The sequence below is a fragment of the Leuresthes tenuis genome, unplaced genomic scaffold (genome assembly GCF_036924035.1).
Source record: "Leuresthes tenuis unplaced genomic scaffold, fLeuTen1.0.hap1 SCAF_1, whole genome shotgun sequence".
Classification (NCBI taxonomy): Eukaryota; Metazoa; Chordata; class Actinopteri; order Atheriniformes; family Atherinopsidae; genus Leuresthes; species Leuresthes tenuis.
In genome coordinates this window covers 1092876-1105450 of record NW_027325355.1, presented here as the reverse complement: position 1 = coordinate 1105450, position 12575 = coordinate 1092876, and the positions used below count along the sequence as shown (strand labels likewise).

Below are 12575 nucleotides of genomic sequence, written 5' to 3'. Positions count from 1 at the left end.
CCTATATAATGCACATTTGTCACAGACATTGTTGCTTACGGCCACACCACCCTGAACATGCCCGACCTCGTCTGATCTCGGTAGCCAAGGAGGGTTGGGCCTGGTTAGTACTTAAATGGGAGACCGCTTGGGAATACCAGGAGCTGTAAGCTTTTTGTCTTCTCTCGACCACCTGCATGTCTTTTGTTGCAACGTCTGATCACCCTGTGACACATGAGGAAGTTGGTCATCTTCAGCTGCTGCTGCTGCTTTGTTGGCAGACACGAAGTGATCTGAGAGTCTCAGTTTCAGCTGAAGAGAATGATCACATCAGAGAAGATGATATGCCCACTACACATCAGCCTTTCTCGGCAATTATCTGGTTTCATAGAGGAAGTGTATGATTCCAGTACCTATATAATTCACATTTGTAACAAATATTGTTGCTTACCGCCACACCACCCTGAATAAGCCCCACCTTGTCTTATCCTGGAAGCCAAGCAGGGTTGGGTTGGGTCTGGTTCGTACTTCAATGGGAGACTGCTTGGGAATACCAGGTGCTGTAAGCTTTTTCTCTTCTCTGGACCACCTGAATGTCTTTTGTTGCAACGTCTGACCACCCTGTGACACATGAGGAAGTTGGTCATCTTCAGCTGCTGCTGCTTTGTTGGCAGACATGAAGTGATCTGAGAGTCTCAGTTTCAGTTGCAGAGAATGATCACATCAGAGAAGATGATTTACCCCCTACACATCAGCCTTTCTCGGCAATTATCTGGTTGCATAGAGGAACCGTATGATTCCAGTACCTATATAATGCACATTTGTCAGAGACATTGCTGCTTACGGTCACACCACCCGGAACATGCCTGACCTTGTCTGATCTCGGAAGCCAAGCAGGGTTGGGCCTGGTTAGTTCTTGGATGGGAGACCACTTGGGAATACCAGGTGCTGTAAGCTTTATCTCTTCTCTGGACCACCTGAATGTCTTTTGTGGCAACGTCTGATCCTCCTGTGACACATGAGGAAGTTGGTCATCTTCAGCTGCTGCTGCTTCTTTGTTGGCAGACACGAAGTGATCTGATAGTCTCAATTTCAGCTGCAGAGAATAATCACATCAGGGAAGAAGATGTGCCCATAACAAGTCAGCCTTTCTCGGCAATTATCTGGTTACATAGAGGAACCGTATGATTCCAGTACCTATATAATGCACATTTGTCAGAGACATTGCTGCTTACGGTCACACCACCCGGAACATGCCTGACCTTGTCTGATCTCGGAAGCCAAGCAGGGTTGGGCCTGGTTAGTTCTTGGATGGGAGACCACTTGGGAATACCAGGTGCTGTAAGCTTGTTCTCTACTCTCTACCACCTTCATGTCTTTTGTGGCAACGTCTGATCCTCCTGTGACACATGAGGAAGTTGGTCATCTTCAGCTGCTGCTGCTTCTTTGTTGGCATACACGAAGTGATCTGAGAGTCTCAATTTCAGCTGCAGAGAATAATCACATCAGGGAAGAAGATGTGCCCACTACAAGTCAGCCTTTCTCGGCAATTATCTGGTTACATAGAGGAAGTGTATGATTCCAGTACCTATATAATGCACATTTGTCACAGATATTGTTGCTTACGGCCACACCACCCTGAATAAGCCCGACCTCGTCTGATCTTGGAAGTCAAGCAGGTTTGGGCCTGGTTAGTACTTGGATGGGAGACTGCTTGGGAATACCAGGTGCTGTAAGCTTTTTCCCTTCTCTCTACCACCTGCATGTCTTTTGTTGCAACGTCTGATCACCCTGTGACACATGAGGAAGTTGGTCATCTTCAGCTGCTGCTGCTTTGTTGGCAGACACAAAGTGATCTGAGAGTCTTTTTTTCAGCTGGAGAGAATTATCACGTCAGGGAAGAAGATGTGCCCACTACATATCAGCCTTTCTCGGCAATTATCTGGTTACATAGAGGAAGTGTATGATTCCATTGCCTATATAATGCACATTTGTCACGGAGATTGTTACTTACGGCCAAACCACCCTGAATATGTCTGACCTTGTCTGATCTCGGAAGCCAAGGAGGGCTGGGCCTGGTTAGTACTTTGATGGAACACCGCTTGGGAATACCAGGTGCTGTAAGCTTTTTCTCTTCTCTCTACCACCTACATGTCTTTTGTTGCAATGTCTGATCGCCCTGTGACACATGAGGAAGTTGGTCATCTTCAGCTGCTGCTGCTTTGTTAGCAGACACGAAGTGATCTGAGAGTCTCAGTTTCAGCTACAGAGAATAATCACGTCAGGGAAGAAGATGTGCCCACTACAAGTTAGCCTTTCTTGGCAATTATCTGGTTGCATAGAGGGACCGTATGATTCCAGTACCTATATAATGCACATTTGTCACAGACATTGTTACTTACGGCCACACCACCCTGAATATGCCCGATCTCGTCTGATCTCGGAAGCCAAGGAGGGTTGGGCTTGGTTAGTACTTAAATGGGAGACCGCTTGGGAATACCAGGTGCTGTAAGCTTTATCTCTTCTCTGGACCACCTGAATGTCTTTTGTGGCAACGTCTGATCCTCCTGTGACACATGAGGAAGTTGGTCATCTTCAGCTGCTGCTGCTTCTTTGTTGGCAGACACGAAGTGATCTGATAGTCTCAATTTCAGCTGCAGAGAATAATCACATCAGGGAAGAAGATGTGCCCATAACAAGTCAGCCTTTCTCGGCAATTATCTGGTTACATAGAGGAACCGTATGATTCCAGTACCTATATAATGCACATTTGTCACAGAAATTGTTCCTTACGGCCACACCACCCTGAACATGCCCGACCTCGTCTGATCTCGGAAGCCAAGCAGGGTTGAGCCTCCTTAGTACTTGGATGGGAGACTGCTTTGGAATACCAGGTGCCGTAAGCGTTTTCTCTTCTCTCTACAACCTGCATGTCTTTTGTTGCAACGTCTGATAACCCTGTGACACATGAGGAAGTTGGTCATCTTCAGCTGCTGCTGCTTTGTTGGCTGACACAATGTGATCTGAGAGTCTCAGTTTCAGTTGCAGAGAATGATCACATCAGAGAAGATGATATGCCCGCTACACATCAGCCTTTCTCTGCAATTATCTGGGTGCATAGAGGAACTGTATGATTCCAGTACCTTTATAATGCACATTTGTCAAAGTTATGGTTAATTATGGCCACACCACCCTGAAAATGCCTGACCACGTCTGATCTCGGAAGCCAAGCAGGTTTTGGCCTGGTTAGTACTTGGATGGTAGACTCTCTGGGAATACCAGGTGCTGTAAGCTTTTTCTCTTCTCTCTACCACCTGCATGTCTTTTGTTGCAACGTCTGATCACCCTGTGACACATGAGGAAGTTGGTTATCTTCAGCTACTGCTGCTTTGTTGGCAGACACAAAGTGATCTGAGAGTCTCAGTTTCAGCTGCAGAGAATAATCACGTCAGGGAAGAAGATGTTACCACTACACATCAGCCTTTCTCGGAAATGATCTGGTTGCATAGAGGAACCGTATGATTCCAGTACCTATATAATGCACATTTGTCAGAGACATTGTTGCTTACGGCCACACCACCCTGAACATGCCCAACCTCGTCTGATCTCGGAAGCCAAGGAGGGTTGGGCGTGGTTAGTATTTGGATGGAAGACCTCTTGGGAATACCAGGTGCTGTAAGCTTTTTCTCTTCTCTCGACCACCTGCATGTCTTTTGTTGCAACGTCTGATCACCCTGTGACACATGAGAAAGGTGGTCATTTTCAGCTGCTGCTGCTTTGTTGGCAGACACGAAGTGATCTGAGAGTCTCAGTTTCAGCTGCAGAGAATGATCACATGAGGGAAGAAGATTTGCCCACTACAAGTCTGCCTTTCTCGGCAATTATCTGGTTACATAGAGGAACCGTATGATTCCAGTACCTATATAATGCACATTTGTCACAGACATTGTTGCTTACGGCCACACCACCCTGAACATGCCCGACCTCGTCTGATCTCGGTAGCCAAGGAGGGTTGGGCCTGGTTAGTACTTAAATGGGAGACCGCTTGGGAATACCAGGAGCTGTAAGCTTTTTGTCTTCTCTCGACCACCTGCATGTCTTTTGTTGCAACGTCTGATCACCCTGTGACACATGAGGAAGTTGGTCATCTTCAGCTGCTGCTGCTGCTTTGTTGGCAGACACGAAGTGATCTGAGAGTCTCAGTTTCAGCTGAAGAGAATGATCACATCAGAGAAGATGATATGCCCACTACACATCAGCCTTTCTCGGCAATTATCTGGTTTCATAGAGGAAGTGTATGATTCCAGTACCTATATAATTCACATTTGTAACAAATATTGTTGCTTACCGCCACACCACCCTGAATAAGCCCCACCTTGTCTTATCCTGGAAGCCAAGCAGGGTTGGGTTGGGTCTGGTTCGTACTTCAATGGGAGACTGCTTGGGAATACCAGGTGCTGTAAGCTTTTTCTCTTCTCTGGACCACCTGAATGTCTTTTGTTGCAACGTCTGACCACCCTGTGACACATGAGGAAGTTGGTCATCTTCAGCTGCTGCTGCTTTGTTGGCAGACATGAAGTGATCTGAGAGTCTCAGTTTCAGTTGCAGAGAATGATCACATCAGAGAAGATGATTTACCCCCTACACATCAGCCTTTCTCGGCAATTATCTGGTTGCATAGAGGAACCGTATGATTCCAGTACCTATATAATGCACATTTGTCAGAGACATTGCTGCTTACGGTCACACCACCCGGAACATGCCTGACCTTGTCTGATCTCGGAAGCCAAGCAGGGTTGGGCCTGGTTAGTTCTTGGATGGGAGACCACTTGGGAATACCAGGTGCTGTAAGCTTGTTCTCTACCACCTTCATGTCTTTTGTGGCAACGTCTGATCCTCCTGTGACACATGAGGAAGTTGGTCATCTTCAGCTGCTGCTGCTTCTTTGTTGGCATACACGAAGTGATCTGAGAGTCTCAATTTCAGCTGCAGAGAATAATCACATCAGGGAAGAAGATGTGCCCACTACAAGTCAGCCTTTCTCGGCAATTATCTGGTTACATAGAGGAAGTGTATGATTCCAGTACCTATATAATGCACATTTGTCACAGATATTGTTGCTTACGGCCACACCACCCTGAATAAGCCCGACCTCGTCTGATCTTGGAAGTCAAGCAGGTTTGGGCCTGGTTAGTACTTGGATGGGAGACTGCTTGGGAATACCAGGTGCTGTAAGCTTTTTCCCTTCTCTCTACCACCTGCATGTCTTTTGTTGCAACGTCTGATCACCCTGTGACACATGAGGAAGTTGGTCATCTTCAGCTGCTGCTGCTTTGTTGGCAGACACAAAGTGATCTGAGAGTCTTTTTTTCAGCTGGAGAGAATTATCACGTCAGGGAAGAAGATGTGCCCACTACATATCAGCCTTTCTCGGCAATTATCTGGTTACATAGAGGAAGTGTATGATTCCATTGCCTATATAATGCACATTTGTCACGGAGATTGTTACTTACGGCCAAACCACCCTGAATATGTCTGACCTTGTCTGATCTCGGAAGCCAAGGAGGGCTGGGCCTGGTTAGTACTTTGATGGAACACCGCTTGGGAATACCAGGTGCTGTAAGCTTTTTCTCTTCTCTCTACCACCTACATGTCTTTTGTTGCAATGTCTGATCGCCCTGTGACACATGAGGAAGTTGGTCATCTTCAGCTGCTGCTGCTTTGTTAGCAGACACGAAGTGATCTGAGAGTCTCAGTTTCAGCTACAGAGAATAATCACATCAAGGAAGAAGATGTGCCCACAACAAGTTAGCCTTTCTCTGCAATTATCTGGTTACATAGAGGAACTGTATTATTCCAGTACCTATATAATGCACATTTTTCACAGACATTGTTACTTACGGCCACACCACCCTGAATATGCCCGACCTCGACTGATCTCGGAAGCCAAGGAGGGCTGGGCCTGGTTAGTACTTGAATGGGAGACCCCTTGGGAATGTCAGGTGCTGTAAGCTTTTTCTCTTCTCTCTACCACCTGCATGTATTTTGTTGCAAGGTCTGATCGCCCTGTGACACATGAGGAAGTTGGTCATCTTCAGCTGCTGCTGCTTTGTTGGCAGACACGAAGTGATCTGAGAGTCTCATTTTCAGCTGGAGAGAATAATCACGTCAGGGAAGAAGATGTGCCCACTATTTATCAGCCTTTCTCTGCAATTATCTGGTTATATAGAGGAAACGTATGATTCCAGTACCTATACAATTTACATTTGTCACAGACATTGTTGCTTACGGCCACACCACCCTGAATATGTCTGACCTTGTCTGATCTCGGAAGCCAAGGAGGGCTGGGCCTGCTTAGTACTTTGATGGGACACCGCTTGGGAATACCAGGTGCTGTAAGCTTTTTCTCTTCTCTCTACCACCTACATGTCTTTTGTTGCAATGTCTGATCGCCCTGTGACACATGAGGAAGTTGGTCATCTTCAGCTGCTGCTGCTTTGTTAGCACACACGAAGTGATCTGAGAGTCTCAGTTTCAGCTGAAGAGAATAATCACGTCAGGGAAGAAGATGTGCCCACTACACATCAGCCTTTCTCATCAATTATCTGGTTACATAGAGGAACCGTATGATTCCTGTACTTATATAATGCACATTTGTCACAGACATTGTTACTTACGGCCACACCACCCTGAATTTGTCTGATCTCGGAAGCCAAGCAGTGTTGGGCCTGGTTAGTACTTGGGTGGGAGACCGCTTGGGAATACCAGGTGCTGTAAGCTTTTTCTCTTCTCTCTACCACCTGCATGTGTTTTGTTGCAACGTCTGATCACCCTGTGACACATGAGGAAGTTGGTCATCTTCAGCTGCTGCTACTGCTTTGTTGGCAGACACGAAGTGATCTGAGAGTCTCAGTTTCAGCTGAAGAGAATGATCACATCAGAGAAGATGATATGCCCACTACACATCAGCCTTTCTCGGCAATTATCTGGTTTCATAGAGGAAGTATATGATTCCAGTACCTATATAATTCACATTTGTAACAAATATTGTTGCTTACCGCCACACCACCCTGAATAAGCCCCACCTTGTCTTATCCTGGAAGCCAAGCAGGGTTGGGTTGGGTCTGGTTCGTACTTCAATGGGAGACTGCTTGGGAATACCAGGTGCTGTAAGCTTCTTCTCTACTCTCTACCACCTTCATGTCTTTTGTGGCAACGTCTGATCCTCCTGTGACACATGAGGAAGTTGGTCATCTTCAGCTGCTGCTGCTTCTTTGTTGGCAGACACGAAGTGATCTGAGAGTCTCAGTTTCAGCTGCAGAGAATAATCACATCAGGGAAGAAGATGTGCCCACTACAAGTCAGCCTTTCTCGGCAATTATCTGGTTACATAGAGGAAGTGTATGATTCCAGTACCTATATAATGCACATTTGTCACAGATATTGTTGCTTACGGCCACACCACCCTGAATAAGCCCGACCTCGTCTGATCTTGGAAGTCAAGCAGGTTTGGGCCTGGTTAGTACTTGGATGGGAGACTGCTTGGGAATACCAGGTGCTGTAAGCTTTTTCTCTTCTCTCTACCACCTGCATGTCTTTTGTTGCAACGTCTGATCACCCTGTGACACATGAGGAAGTTGGTCATCTTCAGCTGCTGCTGCTTTGTTGGCAGACACAAAGTGATCTGAGAGTCTCATTTTCAGCTGGAGAGAATTATCACGTCAAGGAAGAAGATGTGCCCACTACATATCAGCCTTTCTCGGCAATTATCTGGTTACATAGAGGAAGTGTATGATTCCATTGCCTATATAATGCACATTTGTCACGGAGATTGTTACTTACGGCCAAACCACCCTGAATATGTCTGACCTTGTCTGATCTTGGAAGCCAAGGAGGGCTGGGCCTGGTTAGTACTTTGATGGGACACCGCTTGGGAATACCAGGTGCTGTAAGCTTTTTCTCTACCACCTACATGTCTTTTGTTGTAATGTCTGATCGCCCTGTGACACATGAGGAAGTTGGTCATCTTCAGCTGCTGCTGCTTTGTTAGCAGACACGAAGTGATCTGAGAGTCTCAGTTTCAGCTGCAGAGAATAATCACATCAAGGAAGAAGATGTGCCCACAACAAGTTAGCCTTTCTCTGCAATTATCTGGTTACATAGAGGAACTGTATTATTCCAGTACCTATATAATGCACATTTTTCACAGACATTGTTACTTACGGCCACACCACCCTGAATATGCCCGACCTCGACTGATCTCGGAAGCCAAGGAAGGCTGGGCCTGGTTAGTACTTGAATGGGAGACCCCTTGGGAATGCCAGGTGCTGTAAGCTTTTTCTCTTCTCTCTACCACCTGCATGTATTTTGTTGCAAGGTCTGATCGCCCTGTGACACATAAGGAAGTTGGTCATCTTCAGCTGCTGCTGCTTTGTTGGCAGACACGAAGTGATCTGAGAGTCTCATTTTCAGCTGGAGAGAATAATCACGTCAGGGAAGAAGATGTGCCCACTATTTATCAGCCTTTCTCTGCAATTATCTGGTTATATAGAGGAAACGTATGATTCCAGTACCTATACAATTTACATTTGTCACAGACATTGTTGCTTACGGCCACACCACCCTGAATAAGCCCGACCTCGTCTGATCTCGGAAGCCAAGCAGGGTTGTGCCTGGTTAGTACTTGGATGGGAGACCCCTTGGGATTATCAGGTGCTGTAAGCTTTTTCTCTTCTCTCAACCACCTGCATGTCTTTTGTTGCAACGTCTGATCACCCTGTGACACATGAGGAAGTTGGTCATCTTCAGTTTCTGCTGCTTTGTTGGCAGACACGAAGTGATCTTAGAGTCTCATTTTCAGCTGGAGAAAATTATCACGTCAGGGAACAAGATGTGCCCACTACATATCAGCCTTTCTTGGCAATTATCTGGTTGCATAGAGGAACCGTATGATTCCAGTACCTATATAATGCACATTTGTCACAGACATTGTTACTTACGGCCACACCACCCTGAATATGCCCAACCTCGTCTGATCTCAGAACCCAAGCAGGGTTGGGCCTGATTAGTACTTGAATGGGAGACTGCTTGGGAATACCAGGTGCTGTAAGCTTTTTCTCTTCTCTCTACCACCTGCATGTCTTTTGTTGCAATGTCTGATCGCCCTGTGACACATGAGGAAGTTGGTCATCTTCAGCTGCTGCTGCTTTGTTGGCAGACACGAAGTGATATGAGAGTCTCAGTTTCAGCTGGAGAGAATAATCACATCAGGGAAGATGTTTCCACTACTTATCAGCCTTTCTTGGCAATTATCTGGTTGCATAGAGGAACCGTATGATTCCAGTACCTATACAGTTTATATTTGTCACAGACATTGTTGCTTACGGCCACACCACCCTGAATATGCCCGACCTCGTCTGATCTCAGAACCCAAGCAGGGTTGGGCCTGATTAGTACTTGAATGGGAGACTGCTTGGGAATACCAGGTGCTGTAAGCTTTTTCTCTTCTCTCAACCACCTGCATGTCTTTTGTTGCAACGCCTGATCACCCTGTGACACATTAGGAAGTTGGTCATCTTCAGCTGCTGCTGCTTTGTTGGCAGACACGAAGTGATCTTAGAGTCTCATTTTCAGCTGGAGAAAATTATCACGTCAGGGAACAAGATGTGCCCACTACATATCAGCCTTTTTCGGCAATTATCTTGTTACATAGAGGAACCATATGATTCCATTGCCTATATAATGCACATTTGTCACAGAGATTGTTGCTTACGGCCAAACCACCCTGAATATGTCTGACCACGTCTGATCTCAGAAGCCAAGGAGGGTTGGGCCTGGTTAATACTTTGATGAGAGACCGCTTGGGATTACGAGGTGCTGTAAGCTTTTTCTCTTCTCTCTACCACCTGCATGTCTTTTGTTGCAACGTCTGATCGCCCTGTGACACATGAGGAAGTTGGTCATCTTCAGCTGCTGCTGCTTTGTTGGCAGACACAAAGTGATCTGAGAGTCTCAGTTTCAGCTGAAGAGAATAATCACATCAGGGAAGAAGATGTGCCCACTACATATCAGCCTTTCTCGGCAATTATCTGGTTACATAGAGGAAGTGTATGATTCCATTGCCTATATAATGCACATTTGTCACGGAGATTGTTACTTACGGCCAAACCACCCTGAATATGTCTGACCTTGTCTGATCTTGGAAGCCAAGGAGGGCTGGGCCTGGTTAGTACTTTGATGGGACACCGCTTGGGAATACCAGGTGCTGTAAGCTTTTTCTCTACCACCTACATGTCTTTTGTTGTAATGTCTGATCGCCCTGTGACACATGAGGAAGTTGGTCATCTTCAGCTGCTGCTGCTTTGTTAGCAGACACGAAGTGATCTGAGAGTCTCAGTTTCAGCTGCAGAGAATAATCACATCAAGGAAGAAGATGTGCCCACAACAAGTTAGCCTTTCTCTGCAATTATCTGGTTACATAGAGGAACTGTATTATTCCAGTACCTATATAATGCACATTTTTCACAGACATTGTTACTTACGGCCACACCACCCTGAATATGCCCGACCTCGACTGATCTCGGAAGCCAAGGAGGGCTGGGCCTGGTTAGTACTTGAATGGGAGACCCCTTGGGAATGCCAGGTGCTGTAAGCTTTTTCTCTTCTCTCTACCACCTGCATGTATTTTGTTGCAAGGTCTGATCGCCCTGTGACACATAAGGAAGTTGGTCATCTTCAGCTGCTGCTGCTTTGTTGGCAGACACGAAGTGATCTGAGAGTCTCATTTTCAGCTGGAGAGAATAATCACATCAGGGAAGATATTTCCACTACTTATCAGCCTTTCTTGGCAATTATCTGGTTGCATAGAGGAACTGTATGATTCCAGTACCTATACAGTTTATATTTGTCACAGACATTGTTGCTTACGGCCACACCACCCTGAATATGCCCGACCTCGTCTGATCTTGGAAGCCAAGCAGGGTTGGGCCTGGTTAGTACTTGGATGGGAGACCGCTTGGGAATACCAGGTGCTGTAAGCTTTTTCTCTTCTCTCAACCACCTGCATGTCTTTTGTTGCAACGCCTGATCACCCTGTGACACATTAGGAAGTTGGTCATCTTCAGCTGCTGCTGCTTTGTTGGCAGACACGAAGTGATCTTAGAGTCTCATTTTCAGCTGGAGAAAATTATCACGTCAGGGAACAAGATGTGCCCACTACATATCAGCCTTTTTCGGCAATTATCTTGTTACATAGAGGAACCATATGATTCCATTGCCTATATAATGCACATTTGTCACAGAGATTGTTGCTTACGGCCAAACCACCCTGAATATGTCTGACCTCGTCTGATCTCAGAAGCCAAGGAGGGTTGGGCCTGGTTAGTACTTTGATGAGAGACCGCTTGGGATTACGAGGTGCTGTAAGCTTTTTCTGTTCTCTCTACCACCTGCATGTCTTTTGTTGCAACGTCTGATCGCCCTGTGACACATGAGGAAGTTGGTCATCTTCAGCTGCTGCTGCTTTGTTGGCAGACACAAAGTGATCTGAGAGTCTCAGTTTCAGCTGAAGAGAATAATCACATCAGGGAAGAAGATGTGCCCACTACATATCAGCCTTTCTCGGCAATTATCTGGTTACATAGAGGAAGTGTATGATTCCATTGCCTATATAATGCACATTTGTCAATGAGATTGTTACTTACGGCCAAACCACCCTGAATATGTCTGACCTTGTCTGATCTTGGAAGCCAAGGAGGGCTGGGCCTGGTTAGTACTTTGATGGGACACCGCTTGGGAATACCAGGTGCTGTAAGCTTTTTCTCTACCACCTACATGTCTTTTGTTGTAATGTCTGATCGCCCTGTGACACATGAGGAAGTTGGTCATCTTCAGCTGCTGCTGCTTTGTTAGCAGACACGAAGTGATCTGAGAGTCTCAGTTTCAGCTGCAGAGAATAATCACATCAAGGAAGAAGATGTGCCCACAACAAGTTAGCCTTTCTCTGCAATTATCTGGTTACATAGAGGAACTGTATTATTCCAGTACCTATATAATGCACATTTTTCACAGACATTGTTACTTACGGCCACACCACCCTGAATATGCCCGACCTCGACTGATCTCGGAAGCCAAGGAGGGCTGGGCCTGGTTAGTACTTGAATGGGAGACCCCTTGGGAATGCCAGGTGCTGTAAGCTTTTTCTCTTCTCTCTACCACCTGCATGTATTTTGTTGCAAGGTCTGATCGCCCTGTGACACATAAGGAAGTTGGTCATCTTCAGCTGCTGCTGCTTTGTTGGCAGACACGAAGTGATCTGAGAGTCTCATTTTCAGCTGGAGAGAATAATCACGTCAGGGAAGAAGATGTGCCCACTATTTATCAGCCTTTCTCTGCAATTATCTGGTTATATAGAGGAAACGTATGATTCCAGTACCTATACAATTTACATTTGTCACAGACATTGTTGCTTACGGCCACACCACCCTGAATAAGCCCGACCTCGTCTAATCTCGGAAGCCAAGCAGGGTTGTGCCTGGTTAGTACTTGGATGGGAGACCGCTTGGGATTATCAGGTGCTGTAAGCTTTTTCTCTTCTC

At 46.2% G+C, this 12575-nt stretch overlaps 2 non-coding genes and 28 pseudogenes across 2 annotated transcripts; all 30 read left to right on the top strand.

Annotated features, from left to right (window-relative positions):
- The first annotated feature begins 33 nt into the window (after window positions 1–33).
- LOC140305888 (5S ribosomal RNA) lies at window positions 34–152 on the top strand (annotated as a pseudogene).
- Window positions 153–817: 665 nt separating this feature from the next.
- LOC140272505 (5S ribosomal RNA) lies at window positions 818–936 on the top strand (annotated as a pseudogene).
- A 272-nt stretch (window positions 937–1208) lies between these two features.
- Window positions 1209–1327, top strand: LOC140272500 (5S ribosomal RNA; annotated as a pseudogene).
- Window positions 1328–1599: 272 nt separating this feature from the next.
- On the top strand, window positions 1600–1718 carry LOC140297550 (5S ribosomal RNA; annotated as a pseudogene).
- Window positions 1719–1987: 269 nt separating this feature from the next.
- Window positions 1988–2106, top strand: LOC140295264 (5S ribosomal RNA; annotated as a pseudogene).
- A 269-nt stretch (window positions 2107–2375) lies between these two features.
- Window positions 2376–2494, top strand: LOC140299070 (5S ribosomal RNA). The gene has a single exon (XR_011914654.1). It is a non-coding gene; the product is annotated as a 5S ribosomal RNA (ribosomal RNA).
- Window positions 2495–2766: 272 nt separating this feature from the next.
- Window positions 2767–2885, top strand: LOC140295992 (5S ribosomal RNA; annotated as a pseudogene).
- Window positions 2886–3154: 269 nt separating this feature from the next.
- On the top strand, window positions 3155–3273 carry LOC140296113 (5S ribosomal RNA; annotated as a pseudogene).
- A 269-nt stretch (window positions 3274–3542) lies between these two features.
- LOC140291948 (5S ribosomal RNA) lies at window positions 3543–3661 on the top strand (annotated as a pseudogene).
- A 269-nt stretch (window positions 3662–3930) lies between these two features.
- LOC140305884 (5S ribosomal RNA) lies at window positions 3931–4049 on the top strand (annotated as a pseudogene).
- Window positions 4050–4714: 665 nt separating this feature from the next.
- LOC140272494 (5S ribosomal RNA) lies at window positions 4715–4833 on the top strand (annotated as a pseudogene).
- A 265-nt stretch (window positions 4834–5098) lies between these two features.
- Window positions 5099–5217, top strand: LOC140297539 (5S ribosomal RNA; annotated as a pseudogene).
- Window positions 5218–5486: 269 nt separating this feature from the next.
- On the top strand, window positions 5487–5605 carry LOC140295261 (5S ribosomal RNA; annotated as a pseudogene).
- Window positions 5606–5874: 269 nt separating this feature from the next.
- Window positions 5875–5993, top strand: LOC140284883 (5S ribosomal RNA; annotated as a pseudogene).
- A 269-nt stretch (window positions 5994–6262) lies between these two features.
- LOC140294066 (5S ribosomal RNA) lies at window positions 6263–6381 on the top strand (annotated as a pseudogene).
- Window positions 6382–6650: 269 nt separating this feature from the next.
- Window positions 6651–6759, top strand: LOC140296279 (5S ribosomal RNA; annotated as a pseudogene).
- Window positions 6760–7427: 668 nt separating this feature from the next.
- Window positions 7428–7546, top strand: LOC140297528 (5S ribosomal RNA; annotated as a pseudogene).
- A 269-nt stretch (window positions 7547–7815) lies between these two features.
- LOC140295571 (5S ribosomal RNA) lies at window positions 7816–7934 on the top strand (annotated as a pseudogene).
- Window positions 7935–8196: 262 nt separating this feature from the next.
- Window positions 8197–8315, top strand: LOC140290674 (5S ribosomal RNA; annotated as a pseudogene).
- Window positions 8316–8584: 269 nt separating this feature from the next.
- On the top strand, window positions 8585–8703 carry LOC140319037 (5S ribosomal RNA; annotated as a pseudogene).
- A 269-nt stretch (window positions 8704–8972) lies between these two features.
- On the top strand, window positions 8973–9091 carry LOC140291983 (5S ribosomal RNA; annotated as a pseudogene).
- A 266-nt stretch (window positions 9092–9357) lies between these two features.
- Window positions 9358–9476, top strand: LOC140309043 (5S ribosomal RNA; annotated as a pseudogene).
- A 269-nt stretch (window positions 9477–9745) lies between these two features.
- LOC140296966 (5S ribosomal RNA) lies at window positions 9746–9864 on the top strand (annotated as a pseudogene).
- A 269-nt stretch (window positions 9865–10133) lies between these two features.
- On the top strand, window positions 10134–10252 carry LOC140295570 (5S ribosomal RNA; annotated as a pseudogene).
- A 262-nt stretch (window positions 10253–10514) lies between these two features.
- On the top strand, window positions 10515–10633 carry LOC140272687 (5S ribosomal RNA; annotated as a pseudogene).
- A 266-nt stretch (window positions 10634–10899) lies between these two features.
- Window positions 10900–11018, top strand: LOC140272363 (5S ribosomal RNA). Its single transcript, XR_011907915.1, has one exon. It is a non-coding gene; the product is annotated as a 5S ribosomal RNA (ribosomal RNA).
- A 269-nt stretch (window positions 11019–11287) lies between these two features.
- Window positions 11288–11406, top strand: LOC140295326 (5S ribosomal RNA; annotated as a pseudogene).
- A 269-nt stretch (window positions 11407–11675) lies between these two features.
- Window positions 11676–11794, top strand: LOC140295569 (5S ribosomal RNA; annotated as a pseudogene).
- Window positions 11795–12056: 262 nt separating this feature from the next.
- Window positions 12057–12175, top strand: LOC140272683 (5S ribosomal RNA; annotated as a pseudogene).
- A 269-nt stretch (window positions 12176–12444) lies between these two features.
- LOC140291042 (5S ribosomal RNA) lies at window positions 12445–12563 on the top strand (annotated as a pseudogene).
- The last annotated feature ends 12 nt before the right edge of the window (window positions 12564–12575 follow it).